General features: G+C 49.3%; 1 pseudogene across 1 annotated transcript in view; it reads right to left on the bottom strand.

The window, feature by feature from the left end:
- Nucleotides 1-24,407, bottom strand: part of LOC144175270 (fatty acyl-CoA reductase 1-like) — a 42,031-nt pseudogene that overhangs the window by 241 nt on the left and 17,383 nt on the right. Inside the window, exons 5-11 of the transcript XR_013323630.1 lie at nt 24,064-24,170; nt 23,209-23,386; nt 17,026-17,070; nt 16,786-16,901; nt 14,983-15,222; nt 3,573-3,702; nt 2,596-2,727 (exon numbers count right to left, since the gene is read on the bottom strand). The product of XR_013323630.1 is annotated as a fatty acyl-CoA reductase 1-like (transcript). The remainder of the gene's footprint in view (nt 1-2,595; nt 2,728-3,572; nt 3,703-14,982; nt 15,223-16,785; nt 16,902-17,025; nt 17,071-23,208; nt 23,387-24,063; nt 24,171-24,407) is intronic.

A 24,407-nucleotide genomic window follows, 5' to 3' on the forward strand; every position in this document is an offset into this window, starting at 1 on the left:
AAAAGAGAATGAGCTGTGGGTGGCCATCCTAGTCCGGTAGGCCGTGTGCCTTCGCAGCCGTCCTGGCCCGAGAGATCAGGAGCTGCTGGTCGTCAAGCAGTCTGCTGCGCAGCAAGCTCTCCCACTGCTCGAGGGAGGGGGGAAGGGGGTGTGGGGAGTTGACGAGAAAGAGCAGTACGAGGTGAGGCGTTGTGTAAGGGGTATCGGTGCAGTGAGGGCAGTCGTAGTGGTAGCTAGTTGGTCACGGGAAGAAGACGACGTAATCTATCGGCCCAACCTCCGGAGAAGAAGACCCAGCTGGGCGGGCTCCCTCATGGCCGACATCGTGTAAATAGTGTGAATACATCACTCGCATCTTCCATTGTTCATTTCCTGTGTCCTGCCGCCACGTAACATGTTTTGGTGGAGTTCTATGGAGTTGAGGGGGATGGTAGTATGTGTGGGTTTGCAGTCGGCGCCAGATGCGAGCGTCCGCCGCGGAAAGGGAGGGGTGAGGAGTGGGAAAGGTAAGGCGGGAGGCCCTGTAGTGGTGGAGGATGTCTGCGTATGCTTGAGTGAGGGGATGCAGGACCGGATGGTCGCAAAGCGGTGCGTCGTTTTCCCTTTCTGGAAATGTCCGGTGGATCAGGCCGCGGGCGAAATAAACTTTCATTAAACCAAATGCACAGTGATGGGAAGTCGCATTCGAAATGTCTATCCACAGCCCAGCTTGAAGGGCCCTCTGACCAGTTGAGGCTGATCGCCGGGATCTGGGCTCACTTGCATACCTTTCCACTGCTCGTGGCTGGGTGAGAGACTGCGGTGAAAGAAGGACTATGTGTGCACTCCCCAGTCATGGAGTAGAGTGCACACAGTGTGGGGCAGAATTTGTAGGTGGAGGAGTAGGACACGCAAGAGAAAGGGAGAGAAAGCTTTATTGTACAAACAGCCGTAGTCCACGTCATTGTGTCACAGTCGCTTTATTATGGTAGACAGCCGTTCCGTATCTCCTCCTGGGTCCGTCACTGAACGGAAAGCAGTGGTCCCCAGGAGTTCTTGCATGAACTTGACGTCTACGCCATGGCCTGGGTTCAGCCAGTCATCCCAGGAAACAGCAACTGGCGTGCATGGTGAATACGTGTTCGTCTGAGGGTGGTGGTGGGTATGGTGGATACTTTGGTCAACATTTCGTGGGTTTGTGGTAGAGTGCGTCATTTGACGCTGCCGTTGGCAAGTACATCTTTGAATGTTTCACGCACTGCGTGGTCTTCATCTTACGGTGAAAGTGAAATGCTGGGCAGCAATTCCCGGTAGATACGCACGCGGGCAACGGCATGGACCTTTCATCCTCCTCCTTACACTCGTTTGCTGAGCTACACAGAACTCAAAAAGGAGTGGGAGAGAGAGAAAGAGAGAGAACAAACTTTACTGTCCGCCGGACCTTGGTCCAGTACCTTATTTCAGTCTTCAGTTCACCGGATCCACGCAGTGCTGAAGAATGTTCGTGCGAATCCCGAGCACATTTTGACGGAGATTCCTGAGAAGCCTGGGTGTTCACTGTCGGCGAAGGAGACAGACAGAGCTCAAGAAATGATGGAGGCAAGGGATCGGACAAGAAATGGTGGTGCGAGTTACCAATAAGAATATGGGCAGGAAGAACACGTGGGACAGGAAGTGTGGCCAGGACGCCGATATATGGTTGGTTATTGATAGTAGGATGTGGACAATGAGAAAGCGATGTGGACAAGGCCTAATGCCAACAGGCAGTTTGAGAGTCCGCGGCAACTGTGGTAAAGTCGAGTTGTAGTCCGAGAGTGCTGTGACGATTTCTTCTGCTGTAGTGGATTTTCTGGCGATGACATTTGCGGACGGCAGTTTGTTTCCTTGGTGGTCTAATGCGTTATAAACTACCATCTGAAAAAAAAAGCGCCGTGGAAGTTTTTGACGGGGGATATACATACGCTGGGCTGAATTGCAATGAGTGCCACAAAAAACGTCCTAACCAATGTTTTCAGCTACTTGCAATGGTTCTACACATGCTCTACGTAACGAAGGGTCTTTGCGACCTGTATGAAGACATTAAATGACCGATATTCCCATTCTTATTTTTTCCGTCCTGGGCTGACCTATTCTGGTCCACAGATTCTTTCTCCTAATGTACTATGCTTACATTACCGTTATTGCGCTGTTTATAGTACACAATTTGTTTGCAGCTTTCCTTGCTGAATACTGGAAACATTATTCAAAAACCTTCATCAACTGAATTGTTTGGAATCACAGCTCTGCGTTATAAATGACTATTAATCAGGCGTCCAGGTAGGCTCAATGGGTATTCTTACAACCAAGCTTGCAAACTTAGTTGCTTCGACGCCAAAGATTATTGCACACGGCGGGGTTTATTTTACGATGTGTCGACCATTCGGCACATTGTTGCCACAATACTAAAATATTGCAGGACAGCCCTGAAAATGGGAGCTTGCGCACCGTGTGCATTATTGAACATTTGTTTAACAACATTTTTATTTATCCTGGTCATTTCTTTCAAATCACACATACCCAGACATCACTTTCCCCGTCCCACGTGCCATGTCTTAATTAAAATTTCTATTCGCTTGCTTACCATTTCTTGGTATTATGGGGCTCGGTGGGATTTGACATTTTTGTCTTAAAGAGGTATTTGTGAATGCCCAGCATGTATTCGTCCCAGTACGCAAGCCATTGCAGGTTCCGGACGTCAGAGTTGAACAACTGCAAACGTTCATGCCAAACAAACATTCAAAATTTTGGCACTCAAACGCTGGTTCCGCATCAAAAAATCAATCATTATAATAATATGCCCGCGTGAACAGGTAACAAGCTTAACCCTTTCAAACGCTATGTACACACCTATGTATATTTCAATACTCCGGTTTTTTACAAAAAAAAAACCAAAGCTGAACGACTTCACTAGTTTAGCATAATTTTGTATACTTCGTCTAACCGTGAAGATTTTCGGACCATCTGGCGGCTAGTAAGATTACTAAGGGCGTAAACAAACAAAATGGCAATACACGCGACGGCTCCAACGGGTGAGCTTTTTCAACTTTCTCCTCGTTTTCTCAAACACTTGCGGACCTAAAAAATATAGAAACCATGCATATAACAAATATTTACGTATCTGCAAATATTCAGCGCTACTTTACGCTCCTGACCTCTTGACGCTATGTACACAATTCTGTACATGACTGTAAAAAAAAACTTAGATTGTGTTCGGGTCAGTAACCTGCCAATTCGTCTTATTTGGTGAGATGCAGAGCATAGAAACAACAAAAAATTTTGTAGGGGGAAATAGCGAGCGGCGTCTGAAAGGGTTAACATACAATTGATACGCACTCGCTGCACTATCACCAGTTTTACACAAAAATGTGCGTGTGCATGTGCACGCAGGCATGCGAGTGAGATATTAATCCTGTGCTGCATGATATGTGGTGATTTAAGTGACTCGACAAACACGCCCCTAAGCGCCAGACACGAGCTAATAGCTGTGGTCTCTAGCTATAGCACTGCCTCGAACAAACGATATGTCGCTACAGAAAACAGGCAGGAAAGTATACCTCCTTGTCTGTAGGACGGAGGCGATCCAGAAGTGCCACCACGTTGTTCGTTGGGAACAGCCAGCCGTGAGTGGTGAAGAACTGGACGACATCCATACCCTTGCGAATTTTTTGATGGAGTCGCACATACCTGGAAGGCCCAAACATGTGACAAAACTTAATCGCCTCTCCGTCGAAGGAGTGGTTAAGTTAATTTGGCGAAATATTATTTGAAGCTCAATTGTGCATGTCAAAGAAAAAAATATTAGCAGTGGCTAGAGCTCGTCTACGCCAGGATGTACGTAGCGTGAGCTAAGGTTCAGCTGGTTATTCTTAGCTTTCCTGGTTGTCTAGGATTAGCTTGATTATCATGCTTACTGCTGCTTCAATGACACACACACGGTATGCGCAATATGTGACACATGTATATTTATCAAGCGTCACCAATTGCCCCAGAGCTAAGCTAGTTTCACAGGCGCACGCCGGTGTTGCTGCGACGCACGAGCCATCGGTTCCACACCCGGCCACCCCTCGCATTATCATCAAGTGGACCGGGCCGCCACGTGCGGAACGGAGGTCGGCGATGACGCTGGGCGCGTGGGGCGTGTGAGAGACGCCGGGCAGCGAGCAACGTTCTGTGCGCCGTGTGACGTCACTGCTCCTAGCGCATGCGCCGCACGGCTCTCCACGAGCCACGCAAAACTTCTCAACCTCGGCCAATGTAGCTCACGCTACGAAAAATTGGCGCAGTTTGCACTAGTTGTGCAAGGACGGAAAAACAGCAGAGCAGGCGACCCCTCTCCCTTCGTCGGAAACCCAGCTGCTGGACCTCAGCTGAATTACTGAACTTGCCACTGAAAGGTTTCCATAACTGGCAGGATAGCATCGTTTTGTCTGCAGCTGTTCACATCTCTCCTAAAGTTGACCGCATTAGCATGCGCTAGAACCTGCGGAAGCACTTTCGCGTACTCAGCGTCTGTCCTCGGCACTTCAGTCGCGAACGCACGTGAACTGACGAGCACAATAGCACACGAGAAATAACGTAACGAACTCTGGGCAGAGGGTTCTCGAAGGTCGAGCTGGCCGACGCCGGGCGCTGCTCACGAAACGCAGGCTCACGTGCGCTCGGTCTTTTTTCTTGGTATTCTTTTTTATGGTAACGCTATACGGCGGAACTGAAAGTTTCAACCGCTGTTCTGCTAAAACTGACAGCTAGGATAGTTCGTACGGAGTCGTCATAAATATGGTACGAATTAACAGGGAAACATATGAATGACAACAGGACGAGCGCTGCACATTGGTTTCCTGTTGACGCAGATTACGTCCTTGGTAGGATGTTTCTTGGCTTTCACAAGCACCGTCTTGTGGTCACTGTGGTATACCGATGGGGGGGGGGCACAGATAAACAGATAATCATCACGTCGAGATCACGCCAATGCAAGTGCCTCTCAATGTCGTGGGCAAGGTCCAGTCTTTGGAGAAGCACCGCAGATCATACCGGCTTAGAAGGAACTATACAACAACGATTCCTTAGTGATGTCCATGTTGACATCACCGGCTAGCACGAAGAACGTGTTACTATAGATGGTTTACAGCGCATCGCCCTGGGCGCGGCCATGTTGGCAGACGTGACGTCATTTGGCAAGGTCGGCGTTTCAGAACTCTTTTGTCGCCGTGACCTTCACTGGTGCCCGTGAGCATCGGCGAGCGCCGGCGTGGATTGATGGGCGAATTTTGCAATTTTTTTGCAATATTACTACGAATGGGGGTTTGTTGTCCAAGTAGGTAGGGTCAGCTAGCGTTCAGAGATTACTTAGTTACAAAAAATTCCACATAAGGTTGTTCGAGCGCTGTTTTGATTGGCGTTCATCACCTAGTTTCGTCCATGGAGGTTAAGTGTCGTCCAAATAAATTTCTGTCCGATGGCTTTATTTTGGTTTTTTATTTATCGCACTCTCTTACAGTACCGAAATAAAATCTTAAGGGCTGTAACATCGTGTACTAAAGTACAATTATACACGTTTTAATAACGTCCTAAGGCTTGTTTCGAAAGTTTTCTTTCCGGCCTATGCTAAAATGGTTGGCTGTGGAGGCACTATATTATTAACATGGAGGGCTGTAAAACAAAGTAGTCCTGCATGGGTGTGGAAGTTGTATATTACTCCTTTGCCGCTTCTTTATGTTTCCACGTGCGATAAAAAAGCTGCTGCGCTCAGCGTTATATGTAATTGTCAGCTGACTTACAGCTAACGCGGTCTGCCTTGTATACCTGCTCCGCATTATTTGCTGTTGCCTGTTCGGTATCTGCCAACTTTTGGCTATGGAAACACACATGTTGAAACTGCCATGTAGCGCATACGGTGCATGGAAAAATCGCATATGCATATCTATTAATGTTAGGCGCGCTCGCAAATCGCGAAATGATACTTAGCGCGTGCAGTAAAGTTTATAAACGCTCAAATTTGGTGATGAAGCTTTGTTAACACTTACAAATATTTCCCGAGCTGGCACATAAGGCTGCGGGTGGGAGAATTCTAAAGCAAAGCTTTCCACCTCTACCCCCCAAGGGTTCTTTCGCGACCGTTGGTGTCACCAGAAAACTCCCGCAAAGAAATAAAATAATTTCCTGCACCGCCAGGAATCGAACCTGGAACTAACAGAGCGACAAAGCAAGAGCCCGTTGTCTTACCGGTTAAGCTACGAGCCCACGCGGAGACGGGGAAGACAAGTGGTGCACTCACCAAGCACATCTAGGGGTATAACCACTGCATTCTTGCTAAATGCCACGCGAAAGCGATTAAAGGAAGCTTGCACCAACCCATGGCATCTCACTTCTAGTACGCCAATGGGCCTATGGCTTCCCGTGTTCACGTAAAAATCTTAGCTCTTTGTCGTCCCCCCTCACGCCAATCGATACCTCAATGAACACTTTCAAATACTCCTTGATGGCCAGGCCATCACTCAAAGCCCCAGCATCAAGATCCTGGGCCTCCATCTTCAGGCCAACACCAAGAGTGACGCATCCTTGCAGCGCCTCAAACACACCATCAATAAATCATACACATGATTAGGCGAGTTGCCACCAAGAAGCGAGGCCTCAAGGAATCCCATACCGTTCGATTAGTTCAAGCTTTTGTCCTCTCGAGAATCACTTACGTCAACCCCGTGTCTTCTCGGCAAGGAGGACGTAAACATGCCTTATATAATGATTAGAAAGGTGGTTGATCAAGCCATTGGTCTTCCAATGAGTGCGTCCACAGAGACCCTGCTTAGCACGGGGCTCTACAACACGGTGGAAGAGCTGATAGAGGGCCATCTTTCTATCCAGAAGCTCCGAATGAGCAGAACTGCGGCGGGTCGCCTTATCTTTCACGAGGTTCGCTGGGCAGCACAGAATGTCACTCCGCTTGATGTACTCCTGTACTTTTGGCGACAAGAAACAAAGATGCTCCCTTTGCTTAGAAATATGAACCCCTCAGACTACACGGGTCGCCGACAAGTACGGGCTCAAGCGCTCAACACCAACCTCGGTGGCGATCATGCAGTTAGCTATACAGGCACCTCCCAACATCGAGGGCAGCAGTACACCATCATCGTGGCTACTTTCAGAACCAACCTCCTTGCTTGTGCCTCACTCAAGACCAAAGACATGACGGCAGCAGAAGAGGCAGCCATCGCCTTGGCTCTCACTCAACCATGGGTTCGTAAGGTAGTCACCACTTCCCAACAAGCCTACCGGAATTACCTGTTGAGTTAGGTGTCCCGACCCACACTGCGTGTGCTAAAAAATCACTCCCCAAATGGTTCCATTCAGCTCATCTGGATTCCCGCTCATGCTTCCATGGAAGGCAACAAATACGACCACCAAGCCGCACTTTTAGCCCCCCTGCTACGAAGCTGCATGATGACGGTCACCCGCTTGTCTCAATCAGGGACGTAACCCAGAATTATCGCCTTCTGAGACAGACCCTACCTTTGCCTTACCCTGACCTTCCCATAGAACAACAACCTACCCTACGGCTCATACAATCCGGCTCATTCCCACACCCGACGCGTCTTCACTTAATGCACCCGAATCGCTACGACGCTGAATGTAAACTTTGCTCAGAAGTAGGAACACTCTGCCACATAAACGGGGTGTGTGACTTTAGCCCTGAGCACCCTCCTCTCTTTCCGTCAACTACCGAACAAGAGCCATGGGAGATGCTGCTGTCCAGCCCCTCTCTGCCTACCCAACTTCAGCTGGTAGAGAGCACACGTGGCGCGGACTGAATATGGTCTACAGTGAAGGAGGAACCACTCCCCTGGACCACACTCTGGGCCATTCAGGAATCTGAATAGAAGTATTTCCTCCTTCTGCCTCTCCTTCTCCTCCTCCTGATCCTGCTCCGTCTCTGCCGCTGATCTCGTCGCCTCCGTTCGCGACGGCAGAGACGGAGAAGTGAGATCGTCTAATACCGGGTTTAAGCTTTAATTTCGTGAAAGCCGTCTCCACTCATGGGCTATACCAATACAACTCAACCAACCACCGTTCATCCTTCATGCATTAATTTAACCTTACCAAGAATATCTGTTTGAAGGAGTAGAGGGTAAAGGTATGCAAAGTGAATTTTACTTCTCTCTGGTTTCAATATTTGTAGAGAGAAGTGAGTGAATTATGTGACGTCGCATTAGTAAGAATTGTGGGTGCCGTTCACAGCTTTGCTTTCCAAACACATTCACAGAGTGGATTGGAGTTAATTTTTTTCGTGTATTTTTATATTATGCATTACATGATTGGTTTGGTAGCATATGCAACATGGCATTTTTAGGGGCGAAGCCCCATAGGGGCTCGGGCAGTTGGCGTCTCCTGTCGTCGTCGTAAGCGTCGTCTCATGTAATCACGGTATTAAAAAACACCGGAACACTCGTTTACGCCTCGCGCTAGAACGCTTCGTGCTTCAAAGATACGAGATTTCAACGCTATACACTTCTACCCCAATGGTTTCATCTCCGTTGGCAAAAACGCCTAGGCACCAAGAATACACTTATGCACTGCATGCTTCGCCTCTTCCCAGGTTTCATGGTAGTGGAGATGGCCCGGGTTTTTTTTTTCGGATATGCCCTTAGTTTTTATTTTTACTTGTCCATTTGTCCATTAATTTTTTGTCAAATCTGATGCAGCAAGTTTCATTTGTTACTGCCCTAATGGCTTGACTGCAGTAACCATGTATGCCGCCAATTGGAGCCCTGCGATTGAATTACAGAGAGTTGAAGTGGCTAAGTTCCATTTTGTGCAGTCTTAAGTTCTGGCTCTGCATCAGACTACACTGAAAATGTACCGTTAGAATAATCTACTTCAACGACTTGCGCAACGAAATGTATCGCTCAAGATTTCAGATACTGGTGTCCTCGAGAATTCCCTTCGCAAGCTACGTGATGTTAGCTAAGGCGCAGCCTGAGCAGACGTACGTTTCAAGTTACGGTTACACTCGATAACGCTTTTTTCTCTGGTTTTCCGCACTTCGTCCGATATACCCCGTCGTTGTAATGTAAACTTGAGACTTAGGGCCTATGAAGGGACCCTGTACTGTTGCGAGCGAATGACTAATCACACTTGGTGGTGGCGCGCCGGAGACTTCACATATTTCCGTACATTGGAGAGAGAGAGAATAAACTTTCTTTATTGAGAAAAAAAATTAAAATGGAGTCTTCGGGGTGGCTTCCCTAGTCCAGGACGCCTTGAGCTCGGGCCGCGTCCACAGCCCTCTCGACCAGCTGACGCTGATCCTCGAGGGTGGAGCTGGCCAAGGCTCTCTCCCAAAGCTCATGGGTGGGATAGGGATTGGGGCGGGGAAGCGGAGCTTGGTCGCAGCCTCCTACAATATGATAGAGTGTCCCGGGGGCCTCGCAGAAGCGGCACTGCGGGGGGAAACAGGTAGGGGCCAAAATGTGACTTCTGGTGGGGTGGGGGAAAGTATTCGTTTGAAGGGCACGTAGGAGTCGCTCCAGATCTCTGGGGAGTTGTTTGTGCGCTGGGGGGTAATGCTGTCGCTCTAGTCGGTAGTGTAGCGTGATTTCTCGGTACGTGACCATCGGGTGCATGCGCTCAGGCTCACTTCCGGCAACAGCGGCTCGGCGGGATAGCTCTCGAGCCAGGAGATGGGCGGTCTCGTTGCCAGGAACGTCGAGATGAGCGGGGGCCCAGATGATCTTGATGGAACGGTTTGGGGGGCGTTGTGCAAGAATCTTGAGGGTTGTGCGGTGGATTCTTCCGTTAGCGAAATTTCGGCACGCCTGCTGCGAGTCCGTGATGATGACAGTAGCTGTGGTTTGACTCACGGCGAGGGCGACTGCCGCTTCCTCCGCTTGCAATGGGTTGTGGTGTGGTATAGTGAGACTGGTGTGGTGGTGCTTCTTCATGACTACAACAGCGGTCGTGGCCTGAATCCCGGGGTATGTGGCAGCATCCGTGTAGGCAGTGTCGGATTCGTTTCCGTATCGCCTCGAAATGGCTCTCGCTCTGGCCTCTCGTCTCGCCGCGTGGTGCACGGGGTTCATGTTGCGCGGTAGAGGGGGAACAATGAGGCATTGACGGATTGTGTGTGGTATGCTTCTTAGGTCAGGAGGTGAGTGTTGAAGTGGGACTGAAAGTCCCAGGCGGGAGAGAATGGCTCTGCCCGCTTCTGTGGCTCCCAGTCGCACTCTTTGGCTTGAGAGGTGGGCCTCGATTAATTCTTCTGCGGTGTTATGAATTCCAAGCTGGAGAAGTCGGTCTGTGGAGGTGCTTGCTGGGAGTCCGATGGCTTGCTTGTAGGCTTTCCGGATTATCGTATCTACTTTCTTGAGTTCTCCCGCGGACAGAAGAGCATACGGTATAGCGTAGGTGATCCGGGATATTATGAACGCTTGGACTAGTCGAAGCGTGTCTGCCTCCCCCATACCTCGCGTTTTGGAGGCAATGCGTCTGATCATGTGGGTTACTTGTTCTGTGGTGTGTTTTAACTTGTTGATTAGAATGGAGGATGTGCGGTCTGCTTGAAATGTCATGCCAAGGATCTTGATGTGTTGAGAGGGGCTGATGGTATGGCCGTCCATGCGGATTTTGATCGTCGGAGATCCAGGTGGTTGTTTTTTTTGGCGGGAGACCAGTAGCAGTTCAGACTTCTGGGGGGCACAACTAAGACCGCACGATTGGGCGTAGTGGTTCACTACGTCCGCCGCCATTTGCAAACGGTTCTCAATCTCCCCTATCGATCCAGTGGACGACCAGATGGTAATGTCGTCCGCATATAGGCCGTGCCGGATACCCGGTATGTCGTTTAGGAGAGAAGGAAGGCCGAGCAGGGCGATGTTAAACAGCAGGGGGGATAGGACTGCCCCCTGAGGTGTACCGCGCCCACCCACAGAGAAAAGATCAGTGGCGTGGTTCCCGACCTTGAGGATGGCTTGCCTGGTGGTGAGGAAGTCTCGGACGTACTGGTATGTTCTTGCGCCACAGCCAAGGAAGTTGAGTCGAAGCAAGATGGCGGTGTGCTTCACATGGTCAAATGCGCCTTTTAAGTCTAGTGCCAAAATGGCAGTAGGATAATTTCGCGTGGCAGGTGCCATTACCTCCTCTTTAATTTGAAGTAGGATATCTTGCGTGGAAAGATTACGGCGGAAGCCTACCATAGTCCCGGGAAGCTTTCCTGTGTCTTCTAGATACGTTTGAAGCCGGTTGAGGACAATATGTTCCAGGAGCTTCCCCACGCAGGACGTGAGGGAAATGGGGCGTAAATTTTCTATGCTAGGTGGTTTTCCCGGCTTCGGTATTAGGCGGACCTCTGCCGTTTTCCATTCAGCTGGGAGAACACCAGCCCGCCATATCTGGTTGAGGTAGGAGGTGAGATCTAATAGAGATTGATCATCCAAGTTGACCAGAACTTTGTTCGAAATTTGATCCATGCCCGGTGCCGTGTGCCTTCGAAGACCGCCAACGGCTGCCGCAACCTCGTGTAAACCGTACATTGGAGCGTTTCTTCGAATGTTCTGTTCCATTTCGTGACGAGCAACATGAGCTCCGACTGCATCCACAATATTAAATCACGACTTTTTTTGTGCCTAACCCATTTTGCTAACGACGCACTTTGGGCGGACATGGGAGTAAACGGTGAAACCGAAGCTGGAAAAGGCCAGAAGAGGCGAGTACAGCACTGGCGCAATCTGGTTAAGGCGGGCCTAAATGCTCGCTGTAACTGATCTATAGCGTGGTCTATAACATGGAGTAAGATAAAGTCTATAGCAGTCGTATTCGAACCATTCGCGTGTCGTCAGCGCAGCCGTTCTCTGGCGAGCTTCCGCTGCCCCCCGCTTCGTGATGAATGAAATGGTGTAAAAGGGCGCGCTCCAGCAAAAGGAGCCTCTCCTCCGCTGGCGCGCGCTGAGACTATGCCGCCCTGTGTCGGTGAGATCGGGGACGTACCTATGCGTGACTGTTGCCCCGGATACATGGACCCGACGAGGGAGGGTCGAGTCGACTGGTGGGTTGAGCTACCTCGACCCCTCACGCGTATATATGAGCTCCATTCAAAGAGTCGAGGCGAGGGGGCCGGGGGATTGCCGGAGAAGGAGCTACCGTACTTTTACGATTCTAGCGCGCACCTTCTCTTGCTAAAAGCTAGCCTTAAAATTTGTGGGCGCGTTACGATCGGGCTCAAAACCGAAACAGGTTCCAAATCGGCCAGCAACATTGCCATAGGCACGAGGTCGCCCTAAGCTCCAACTCAATCCAATAAAACAATCAGTCAATATCACGTGAGTGAATTTCGGTGCACTCATTCCTGAATGACATACCTCGGTCAGCTGTTACACATTTTTCTACCATTGCAATTAGCCCGTCACACATAGAATTATGAAGGTCAAGACACTTGAAATCGCAAACAGCTTCAATGTTTCCCGCTATAGTTTTATTCCCTGCAGGAGCTGGATAAGCAAGTTTACGAAGCACAATTTATTTTTGGCTGCCACAGTTGCACGCGAAAAATAAAGCCTCCTTCTTCTGGGTAAGTAGTGTCATGTATTTTACATCTGCGTGGTAAAGCCGACGTCCAATTATTTTTTCGGATTTTACTGCGCGAACCTACCCGCGCGGTATAATCGTTGGCGCGTTATAATCGTGAAAATGCGGTATTCAGCTCTACACGGCCCGCCGAATCAGCCCGACGAGTGCGTCAACCCAACCCCTGCATGCCTGCGAGTCGAACGGACTCGCCCCGACGGCTTTTCGACTCACCACGTCCGCTTATACATGAGCGCGTCGAGTCCAAGAAACCTGTTAATTTCAACTCAACGGGCCCTCGTCGGATCAATGTAAACGGGGCTCGTACCACCGCCGGACAAACTACAAGTCTCGGCATAGAAAAGCTCCGCTGTTAAAAGACAACACATCGGGTTTTAAGTGTGAATACACTTTATAAGCGACCCCAAACCATCCACCGCCGGCGTCGGCGGCGGCGGCGTCGGCGGCGTCCGCAGTGCTCCTCTATAAAGAAAAACAGCATCCGGCGCCAGGTTTCGATCCGCGGACTTTGCGGCCGCAGCGCGACGCTCTACCGATCAAGCCACGGACGCGACGGTGATATCAGTGTTGACGCGCCTTATATCTTTAACGCATTCAAACTACGTCGTCAGCGGCGTGCGTTGGCGACTCAGCGGCGTTATAGCGGCTTGATAACTGCGTGGTGTACACGTGATACTACAAACCCGATGGAAGAGATGGAAGAGAAGGCGGCGAGGCGGTGGGCTGCGGGGGCCGAGCGCAAGCGCCGCAAGCGGGCCGACAACCGTGCATTCGCACTTTCACATTCTCCCCCTCGGGGAAATGCGGGGGAATTTTTGGAGCTCGCTTCACAATCTTGAGCTCGCTTACAATCACTGCGTCGTGACTACAGACCTCTGCAAATCCTTTACGAGGATTGCGCAAGAAAATGGAACTTTTTGCGGCCCCTGTTGGTTGGGAAAAACTTTATTGATACCCTTGCATAGCCCTCGCCGACCGGGCCTTAGGTCTCCCACGTGGGGACACCGAAGCACTGTTATTGTGAAAATTTCAGGGAGACACTTAAGGCTTCTTGCGTTAGGGATTGCCAAAGCCTTACCGTTTATTTAAAGCTGCGTGATCCTCAGTCTCTAATAGTAGGCCTGTCGTGATTATGTCCTCCTCTCCTGCGACAATGTCTTCGTCACAAAATACCTGTATGTCTGGCAAGTAATCTTCGTGCCGTAACAGATGCGGTTGTGTCGGCTGGTGGTGGTTTTAGCTGCAGCGAGATTATGAGCTTTTGGGGGTTTTACGTGGTTTAGCTGCACCCGTGTCGTCGTTTCAGCCTCTTTGCTCGCAGTGCGGCATTTTTGCGTTCCCTTGCGTCTTCTACTGAGGCGTACTTCTGCGGCCAACCACAGTTGACAGCTGCCGCTGAGGTACACACTTCTGAGTTCATCGTAGTACAGACAGCACAGACACGTAGAAACGTATCCAGTGGTGCGCTTGCCTCTTTATTTCCACCGTCATTTTACTTTTTCGATTGCGTTGCTTCCTTCTTCTCTTTGTTACCCCTACTGGACGGATTTGCCAATCACCTTGGTTAGCCTTATATATACTCACATACCCTAAACACGCTTTCCCACTTTCAAATACGCCTGTAGGCTTCCAGTTGGCGATTGGCTATTTGGTTTTTCTTCCCATTTCGGCAATGGGAGCGTACCACGGAAAGGAATTGTCTCAGTCTCTTTTGTTTCCTTCTACTTCGCCAGTGTAAGCCGTACTTATTTTCTACTAGCGTAAAGGTGTTTTGTTATTTCTGCATGGAGCATGCTCAGCTTACTCCCGTTGGCCTCATTACATGTTTTTAGCGTTCTTTTCTATGTCGAAAACCCGGGACACCTGGTTTTCTACATAGAAAAGAGTGCTAGGGACACCTAGGGACACCTTTTGTTCGCTGGCGACAACGATGGTGCGTGCTGGGCTCGTATTGTATAATCCCGGGTTCGAATCCGAGACTCACCAAACTTAACTTTATTTTTCTTTATTCGGTTCGCACTACCACCCATTTTTCTTACAATCTGTAGGTCACTCCGGACGGCGCATTTTCGCCTAGTGGGGCATTTAATGTTGATAGACGAACGGCAAATTTAATTCACCAGCGTGCTGCCCCAGTGAACTTTCCTGAGCAAAAGGTCACACCAACAATCTCAGCTCTTGTCTAAGGGGATTTTTTTTTAACACAATGAGGTACTGAGGGACCTTCCTTTGAGGTGCTGAAGACTTCCCTGACACTATAACGTAGCAAACTGATAGCACTAGCAAGAATATGTTTGTCCTTCTAAATGCATGTCCAGGCATTCAACTCCCTCAAGCACACTGGCACTCTTAAACATGTTCCTTGCTGCACTGAAGAATTCGGTGACAAACCTGGCCTTTTGGCATGTTAGCAGCAGGCACAGGTCTCCAATGAACGCGGGCAGGTAACTCAGGCAGAAGAGGTTGAACTCGTGCCGCAGGGGGTTACTGGTTTGGCAAAACTTGGGCGAGCGCCTCGCGTCAGGCAGTGGGTATCGCACGATAATTTCCTGAATCCTCGTCGACACTTCAGCCCACGTTTGTGGCTGCAAGGTGCCACTGGTGCAGTGGTAGACCTTCACGTGCTCTGACCTGCGCGCACACAAGCAAACACACATGATTTCATTTTAGGTAGAAAACCGGACTAGACATGTTCATGCGCACCTAGCGCCAGAGCATGCATCAGCATACACAACTGCGCAACACAACTGGCGTTGCAGTCCAGACCAAAGCACCAGGCATGATGCGGCTAGTTCATAGATAAAATTCTCTCGTGAATTGTGACCCCACAATCTATTGTGGTCGGTTAAAAAGTTTACACACATGGTCTGTTCGTTTGCAGTGAACTTCAGTAGAACAGGGTTGTTACAAAAAGGCGGCACCCTTTAGCGGACACTACAAACGTCCGATACAATGGGGGGCATAAATAAAACCGGCGAGAATTGGCAAGCATGTTTCTTTTTGACGAGCTAACAAAGATCGTCTTTGGTTGCGCTGCTCTAAAAAACTGGCTCAAGCACTGCAACACGACGCTGTGCACACCACTCCTGTCTTTACCGCGTTATTCAGTTTACTATCCGTGCACCAAAATAATAGCAATATATGCAATTCCCGAACTCCAGGAAAGGAAAAGTGGCATACAAAACGTGGAGGTATAATTCTGCCTCCTTTCAGCACGTGCACTCAACTATCGTGAGCAGGTAGCTCAAGAAGAGCAGGTCTATTCAAGGACGGGCGTAGGCACAATGGTCCCAGGATAAATGACACCGGACGCGTTGGGTTTTGCAGTTAAGCTCCCTCAATACCAACCAAAAATGATTGTGTAGATTCATCGGCCCCAAACGATTTTTGAAAATAGGGTCATACCTGATTGCTTCTTGAAAGTTCACCATTGAACCACAAGAAATAGCGGCACTCAAACCAAGTAATAAAAGAGCCGAATGGATTTTGCAACAGAGTCATCCCAGGCAGCCGGAAACCCCACACGGCGGCGCCAGGTGCACCTCTTACCAAGCCGCCACAATCTTAACCATCTCGTCTTAACTTAGAAGCACATGAACTCCGCGCCCGCACCAAATAACACCTTAAGTCACTCCTTCATATCCTCGTCGACCCTGGCAACACTCAAAGAATACCGACTCACTTACTCCCGCGACGCAATTAAGGCCTCGTAAGACGAGCCCAGCTGAAGGCCAACTCTCCAACTCTGTTAGACATCTGTTCAAGACCCCCGCCGACGCCCCCAACTCGTTCACTAAAAAGCCTTACGAGGACGGCATCTGAAAGAACTTGGTCCCCTTCGGCCAAAGTGATACAAGAACTGGATCGACCCAAACATTACAAAGCAGCTGCGCGAGGGATGCCTTCTTTTGTAACCTTCTTGAGTCACCCGATGGGCCAGATAAATTGCTTCCTAGAAAATTTACCCAAAGGACACCCCCTCGAATAGTTCATGAACAACCATCACCTCTTTTAACCTCTGCTTTTTTTTTTCCTCTCTTCGTTTTTTTAACATTTTCATTGCACGGCCATAGGCGCACTTCCTTGGAGTAGGCGTATTTTAATTATTCGATCGTGATCGGATCCTTAAGGATCTGTTAGGGTGGCATTCTCTAAAGAAGGTAGTGTAATAACGAAAGCAGTGTAACAACGTACCTTGTAGTTGCGGTGTGCCAGGCAACAGAGATGAGTGTATTAGCGACTATGTCCACAGGAATGAGGTCGGCACTGCATTTCTTTGCAAGCACTGATTTTAGCCAGCCTTTGCCACACTGTCAAACAAGGCATCGAGTTAGCGCGCGCTCGGCAAGGCCTTCTACAAAAACTTGAAAGTTATGTTTTGTGGTTAAAAAAATTACCACGTACGCCAATCAAGGAGCATGTGGGAAAACTTACCGATACTATAATACCGGTGCAACCATTGTAGTTGTCCACCCAGCCCTGAAGGTAAACGTCGAGATACAGTCATGCTTGGGGTACATTCGAGCAATAAAGGGGTCACAAAGGGATTACACAAGTTGTCCCGTATCAGCAGCCTGCACTGCGTATACACTTTTAGGCGTGGAATTTAGATAACGCAGAACATACCCTAAAAGAGTATAGCCAACTTACAGATCTTTCTGGACAACTAATTTCTAAGTCAAAAACTGAAACATTGCGTTTGTCATAGTGTGGCTCAGTCGGCGAAGAATGGAATGATAGTACACATCCCCAAGCATTGTGAAAATGTGGGCTTAGCTAAAAAGAAGACACTACGCACGCTTGGGTTTTGAGGGGTTGCTCGAAGTAGAGGAAGAAGAGGTTCCGGCTATACCCAGCTTCCGTCAAGAAATCTAGCTGCCCAGGCCCGGATGACACCACCTACACAACCCTCTCGCGTTTAGGTGAAAGGGGAAAAGGTGCGTTCTTCATGCCTTCATTCGTTCGTGGGAAAGTAGCCGTCTAGAGGCAAGGTCGAAACGGGCTCGCCTTGTCCCAGTCCTAAAGCCAGGTAAAGTTCCCACCGCAATCGAACCTCACCGACCCATAGAACTTCTGAGCTGTGTCGGGGAGCTGATGGAAAAAATGGTGCTGTACCGCTTGAACTGGAATTTGACCATCCGATATATATACCCGTCACAGATGTCTGGCTTCCGCAAGGGTCGTAGCAGCCTGGAGAACGCCATCGCCCTCGCGAATAGTATTAAACAACCAAAGTGTCGGCGGAACATTACTGTTGCCGTGTTCCTTGACATGAAGCCAGCGTACCACTGCGTGGAGCATGAAGTCATCTGCTCGGCGCTGAAGTCTTTGGGCAACAGAGGCCGCATGTATGTATGGCTATCGGGCTATCTCTCCAATAGGTATGTGTACATGTATACGGACAGCGGCGACTGTTCGCTACACAAGGTGACCCGAAGTGCTCACCAAGGTGGGGTGCTAAGCCCTGCACTCTTCAACATTGCCATAATAGGCCTGGAGAAATGCGTGCCACCGTTGGTAGAAACCTCTCTGTATGCCGACATTTGCATATGGCGTTCTGGTCGCAATAGGCGAGTGTTACGGTCAAGACTTCACCGGGCAACCGACTCTGTTACGGCATTTCTGGCAACATGACGTTTAGAAATCTCAAGGAACAAATGTGTTGCGATAGCCTTTACGAAGCCTGACCTTAAGCGCTACGGCCTCACTTTGGAGGGACCACAAATCCATACTTCCCGACCGAGTAAGATTTGAAAGTAATATCACCTGGTTGTCTCAAGTAGGCCCCCTCAACGACAAGATTACTTCACTTTCCGTATGATCTTCACCAACAACGGCAATTTTTTCAGTCAACTCTCTTCTCCGGCTATACGAAGTGCTTTGCGTTGACCTGATGCGCTACAGCATCCGTGCTTTGGTCCCAGTATGAAAAGGAACTTTCAAAGCGCTAGAGATCATGCAAACACAAATCCTGCAGTTTGCATTGGCGTTCCAAAGACAACCTCTGCCATCGGAACACTGACAGAATGCAGGCGGCTCGCTCAAAGCAAGCAGAAATTGCTTTTTGCCCGTCTGCGGATTGTGGCAAGACAGCGGCGACATCCTTTAGCGACAAGCTGGACCAAAGAAGTGCGTGAATTTCGGCCGAAGGTCTATCAAGAGGCTGTTCCTTCTGAGCACCCGCCCTGGACGTTCCTGCCCATACCAGTCACGACCACTGTGCCCGGCATCACGAGAAAGGAGCATGTTCCGGCCACCGCCCTGATGTTATTCACTCTGGGCTATATATCACAGAAATACATAAACCACTCTCATCTGTACACTAACGGGTCGGTGTCATCCACATCATTCACTATCGGGGGGCGGATACCGTCATCACGCACCACCGTCAGTGCCATGCTCAGCCACAAAACGTCAACTAAGGCTACAGAACTTGCAACTCTGCGGTGGCTTTCGCTCACATCATCGAGCAGCCCGCACGATAGTGGGCTTCTTCACAGAGTTCAGAGCTGCACTGCAATGTCTAGCGCCATTTACAAAAGACTAGCTTGTGTTTGACATACACGCCCTACATCTCCAAGCTCTACAAGCGCACCATCACACAGCAGTCCAATGGATTCCTGTTCATTGTACGATAACCATCGTGCGTCGGAAATATCCATACCATTCTCCGGGAAACATGCCTATTTCCTTGCATCTAGCGTAGCATGGAACATGCAGCGAGTGACCTGGGATGACGTATCATGTCATTACGCGCCGCTAGCTTCTATTGATTTAAACCTAAAATTCAAAGTGCCACCTGGCCAGTAATGGGCACGTTACCTAAAAAAATTAACAGTGTTACAGTTACAGTTACCTAACCCAAAAAAGTAACTCTGTTACAGTTACAGTTCCGAAGTTTCCAAAAGTAACCAGTTACAGTTACTGTAAAAAAGTAACGTCGTTACTTTTCCGTTACTCTCTGAAACTAATTATTCGATAACAAGATTTACCTTATTAAATAAAAACGTACAAAGGCATATGAGCCCAGGCAGCGGTGGCACTTGCTTTGTGTCGACAGAAATGGCTGCCAAACGTTTAAAAAAGTACGAACACGGCCGCCGAACTTATACTATACCGAGCTTGAGGACAAAACAGACGAAACAATCAATGTCAACTAAAGTTATTTTCACTTAGTGTTGTCGCTTGACCGCGTTGCATAGTGAGGGAGCAGGGGGAAAAGGGGATGGGGGAGGTGGATCGTCGGAAGGCCCTTTGGAGGAAAAGGGAAACGAATGTGGGAGTACTTCGGTTGTCGAGGTGCGTTTGAAATATACTAAAAATAAAGCGGAGCGTTAACATTTTATTTCGTACTTGTCATCGGAGACGGAGACCGATTTGAGCTATTGCCGAAGCGACGTTTGTCCGTAGGCCCTCGGAGTCGTTCTCCCGCCCCAACCCCCAGAATAAGCCAAGGTTATTTCTAAAGGGAATAGAAACGGATCTGGATGCTTTAGGGTATTTTCCTGCGCCCCCAGTCCTCATAAAGGCGATTTTTGTCGCCTCGACCGGGAAACACTGTTCCCCCAATCCCAGCCTTTCACAGCAACCACGTCTCTGATCCCGGAGCCCGCCCACTTCATTTGCTTTGAGGCGTAGGCTGAACGAAGCTTGCCCAAGTATTCTTTGCGCCCAACATTCAGAAACAGATGTAGCTACAGTATTCGTTTCTGCCCCAGCTCTGGAAATGAAGTCACGAAACTTTCCGAGAATATTTCCGCCTGCAGCGGCAGTGTGGTCAGGCGTCTGCCGGCCAAGATGCTGGGTGGTGTGTTGGGGTCGTCGTATGTGTGAAGGGGCGTGGAATTATTTACTTCCTCGACCTCGTTCGGGCACTGTTGACAGCTCGACGAAGCCTCTAGACCAGGGATTCCAAACACGTGGTCTCAAACACGGCCAGGGATCTAAAAAGCGCACAATGGTCGCAAGCAACTGCGATTTGTGAATCGAACACTCTACAGTGCGCACAGGGCTGGACGAGCGCGGGGACGCCGAGAGACTCCCCGCGGTGTTTCATGACCCCACAAATGGGGCTGCACGTCGCTAATGAGAAGGCGATGCATTGACTGGAGTTTTCCAGTCTTCCGCGAAAGTGCAAAGGCTTCAGTGTGTTGTGCGGTGTTTGTGGATGGTGTCTTTTCCTGATCGTCTTTGTGTCAAACACTTTTACTGCGCTCCAGATGTGGCGAAAATGGTGCAGCCGCGCATCGTACTCTGAGTTCTGGTATCAACATGCGTCCACGTGCGCTATTAGGCGCGTGTCAGCGTTATTTATGGCTGAGGGAAATACTGGAGCTCATACCTAAAAATTTTGAGCCCTTGCTGACCGCGTGGGACACCACGCACACGTGTATGCCTAAACATTTCTAGTCCAGCTGTTTTTCACCCATGTAAAGGGAGTGAGCTGGCATGCGTGAAGTAGGCGAAGGCTCCGCAGAAGGAAGTCCGAAAAAGTGGAAAGCGCGAACTATACATCGGCCGTTAACGAGTGTTGCTATTGGATAATTTTTTATAGAAATGAAGTAACTGTAACGAGAAATACCGTTACAGTTACTCCATAGAAAAGTAACAGTGTTACAGTTACAAGTTCATCTAACTTAAAAGTAACTAGTTCCAGTTACAAGTTACTTAAAAAAGTAACTAGTTACCGGTAACGCGTTACTTGTAACTAGTTACCGCCCAAGACTGCACCTGGCCTCTTCAAGCGAGTAGAAGCAATTCTACATCGCATGCGGTTGAATATCGCATACACGCGCAACTTCCTCTTTAAGGTGAAACGAGCTACATCACCACTGTGTCGACACTGCGATGTGCGAGAAAACCTCCAGCACCTGCCCTGTGAATGTGCTCGGTTTAGTGCACAATTGGTGCCCTTGCAGTGCCTTAGGGACTGCCGCTTTCCGTGGGCATTCAACTAAAGGACAAAAACATGCCTTATCATGAAAGCAGCCATACCGAACAATTCATGCGGCGACGTCTGCACCTTCCGGGTGCTGTGAAAAGTGCTAGAAGTTTGAAAAAAGAATCGCATCATTTGCGACAAACAGCGCATTGTGGAGAGCGCCGTGACAATCGAAAAGCGCGCCAAGGCCCATGACAAGTGCAACGATTCAAACACCAAGGTATCCTGGGCTGAGGACACCTCCCACCGGGAGAGTTCCTGAGGGTCGCGTTTGAAGTTTATTCACTCACTCACTGAAACTAGGAAGAGTGTTGAAGGTGTAGCGAGCAGCGTAACGAGCACCATGATAAATAGTTTGAGGTTGGAGACGTGATGAGGACCGAGACACGAACGGCAACGTAAATATGGAGCCGGTGCAGTGAGGACCTTCGGCAACAACTGTTTAAGGACCCGTTTAGTAATACCCTAATTCCCCAACTGATGTTGGCTAGTTAGAACCATAGAAAGCCAACACACGTGTTTCGTCTACGCCAGCTTCATTCATGGTCATGCATAACCTCGCGCTTACTACGTTTGTCGCGGTGAATCCACCTTAAGGGACATTTTTTCGCGTATGTTCTCAACGCTGCATAGGCATAAAGCTGGGTAGCTGCTTCGAAGTTGTCATCATATCGCCTTGCCTTCTTCCACAAAATTGAGAGAACTAGGCAAGGGAGAAACGGGGAGGATATATGCTGCGTGGTCTCATAAAACGGTAAAATTACGATGCGATGAAAATCAGCTGAGGGCTTTTTTTACGGTGTCAGTTTGACTGCGTAATTTTAAAGCGAAGCTTTCTATACCTCACTCACTTGTGCCATCTTTTTGACAGGAAAGCGAACCTTACACAATGAGAAACGCCTCAAGAAAACGCTTCCCGTGGTCGTAATCAAACCTCGGGCCCTCGCTTTATGCAGCCGACGTCTATCTGACTGCGCCATTTTGACGCGGTGTAAGCAGTTTGGATTTTGAACTTTGACTCGGGTTGCATGGGAGAAAGCTTCGCATTTTAACCATCTTTCTCATAAGAAAGGTGGTCTGATTTTTTTCGACCGCCTGTCGTATTCGCCCCGAGGTCTAACACAGTCGGTCCCTGGTAGCGCAAAACGCAAGACGCGCGCGGGCCACGACAAAAAAACGAATCTGCATGTTTGCAGTAAGCAATGGAATGGTTACCTCTATTTGCGGATTTTATCGACGAACGTAATAATCGGCGGCCGTCAAGGAATAGCACGAGCCGTTAGATCGGTGAAACATACCTGTTCTCATTGCTTGACGCGTGAAACGTACGTGTTAACCACCTTGTAAAAGTCCAGAGTGTGACGAAATCCCGTCTGACCGGGAGGGTACATTACACATAAAAAATATACACCGACCAGTTAAAAAGATCGTGTTTTCACGACGACGACAACCAGACGCCTCTCCTCCCCTTCTTGCTCCTAAGAAGCGGGCGCCTGTGTTTCACCGTTTCATCGTTTCACCGAAACCGCAGCCATATGCCCAATACGTGCTACCGCATTTCGACCAAAACCGGCCGCTAATATTCCACACCTCACTTGATTAATCAGGAGTTCACGCGCTCCTTGCAGCAAAACACACAGACGTATTCGCACCCATGTGCATGCATGTCGTATTACCGGGAAGGGCTCTTTCCACGCCGCCGTGACAACGGAAGGCCTGACTATGGCGGCTGGAAGAGTTCCTCGTTCGTCACGCACCAGCGACTCAGCTATAGCCTTGGTGAAAGTGTAAGTGTTGGGCCACTCCCTCAGAAAAACTGCATTAATCTTGTCCATCATTTTGTCATCCATCCACCTGTAAGGAACGAAAGCGAGTAAGAGAGACGCCGGCTTTGTTAACCTAATTAAATGCTGCGATAACACCTTTTAAAGCAAAGCATTACTAATCCCGTCGAGCGGTATCGCCGTCGCGATTAATTTGACGTTCACATGACAGCATCTGCGCCGTATCCTTGGCAACGCGTCATGTGACTCGCCGGGCCCAGCTCCGCCGGCAGCCGCGTTCGCCGCTGGGCTTGCCGCTCCCAGCTTGACGCATGCACTCTCTGCAGCTGATTCGTGGCTGACCACGTGACTCGACCCGTGCATGTGAGCTTGGCCATGAATGAGAGCGAGGCCGGGCCGTCTTTAAACGTTGCGCGGGAGCTGGAAGCTTTGAGCCGCCGTTGGAAAGCGGCGTCTGACCACCCCGCGGATGTCGCCCGCCAAGCCGTTTGGCTAAGGAAACGTCGAGGCAGCCTTTCGACGGATAGTGTGCTAATTACAGCTAATTCAAAGTGTAACCTATTAAAACTAATGCTTAACCAGGCTAAGGCAAGCTTTCGCCTTGCATATCAACGGTTAGCTGAGCTGAGCCGCCGCCGTTTCTTTGTAAGATTTGCCTTCTTCAATACTTGTCGAAATATTTTGCTGTTAAAATAACAGTACCGTACGCTAGTCAATGACACGAGTGCTGCAGAGGGGTGTACTTACTCCGAAGCTACAATGATTTCGCTGGGATCTATGGGCGGAGGGTATACCACTTCATCTATTTCGGGTTTGTCACAGTTGCTGTACGCTGTTGACACGTGCACGAGAGCCTAGAAGAAAGAAAAAACAATGCATTTAGTAATGTAGCCTTAACAAACATGTATCAGAAAAACATAAAGTATTAATTTAGGCAGGTTGCTAGAGTTTTAATTCATACGGCCGTCTTGAAGAGTAGCTTCATTCCGAAAGCCCACCGCAAGTCTCTGACTCACGTTATACCCACGTTGAGAGCACAAAATTTCTTGCTTTGAAAGCGAAGGCCTAGCTATACTTACCAAAGTTGTATA

This window comes from Haemaphysalis longicornis, unplaced genomic scaffold (genome assembly GCF_048455015.1).
Source record: "Haemaphysalis longicornis isolate Haplotype H1 unplaced genomic scaffold, Haemaphysalis longicornis Haplotype H1 scaffold_3, whole genome shotgun sequence".
NCBI lineage: Eukaryota > Metazoa > Arthropoda > Arachnida > Ixodida > Ixodidae > Haemaphysalis > Haemaphysalis longicornis.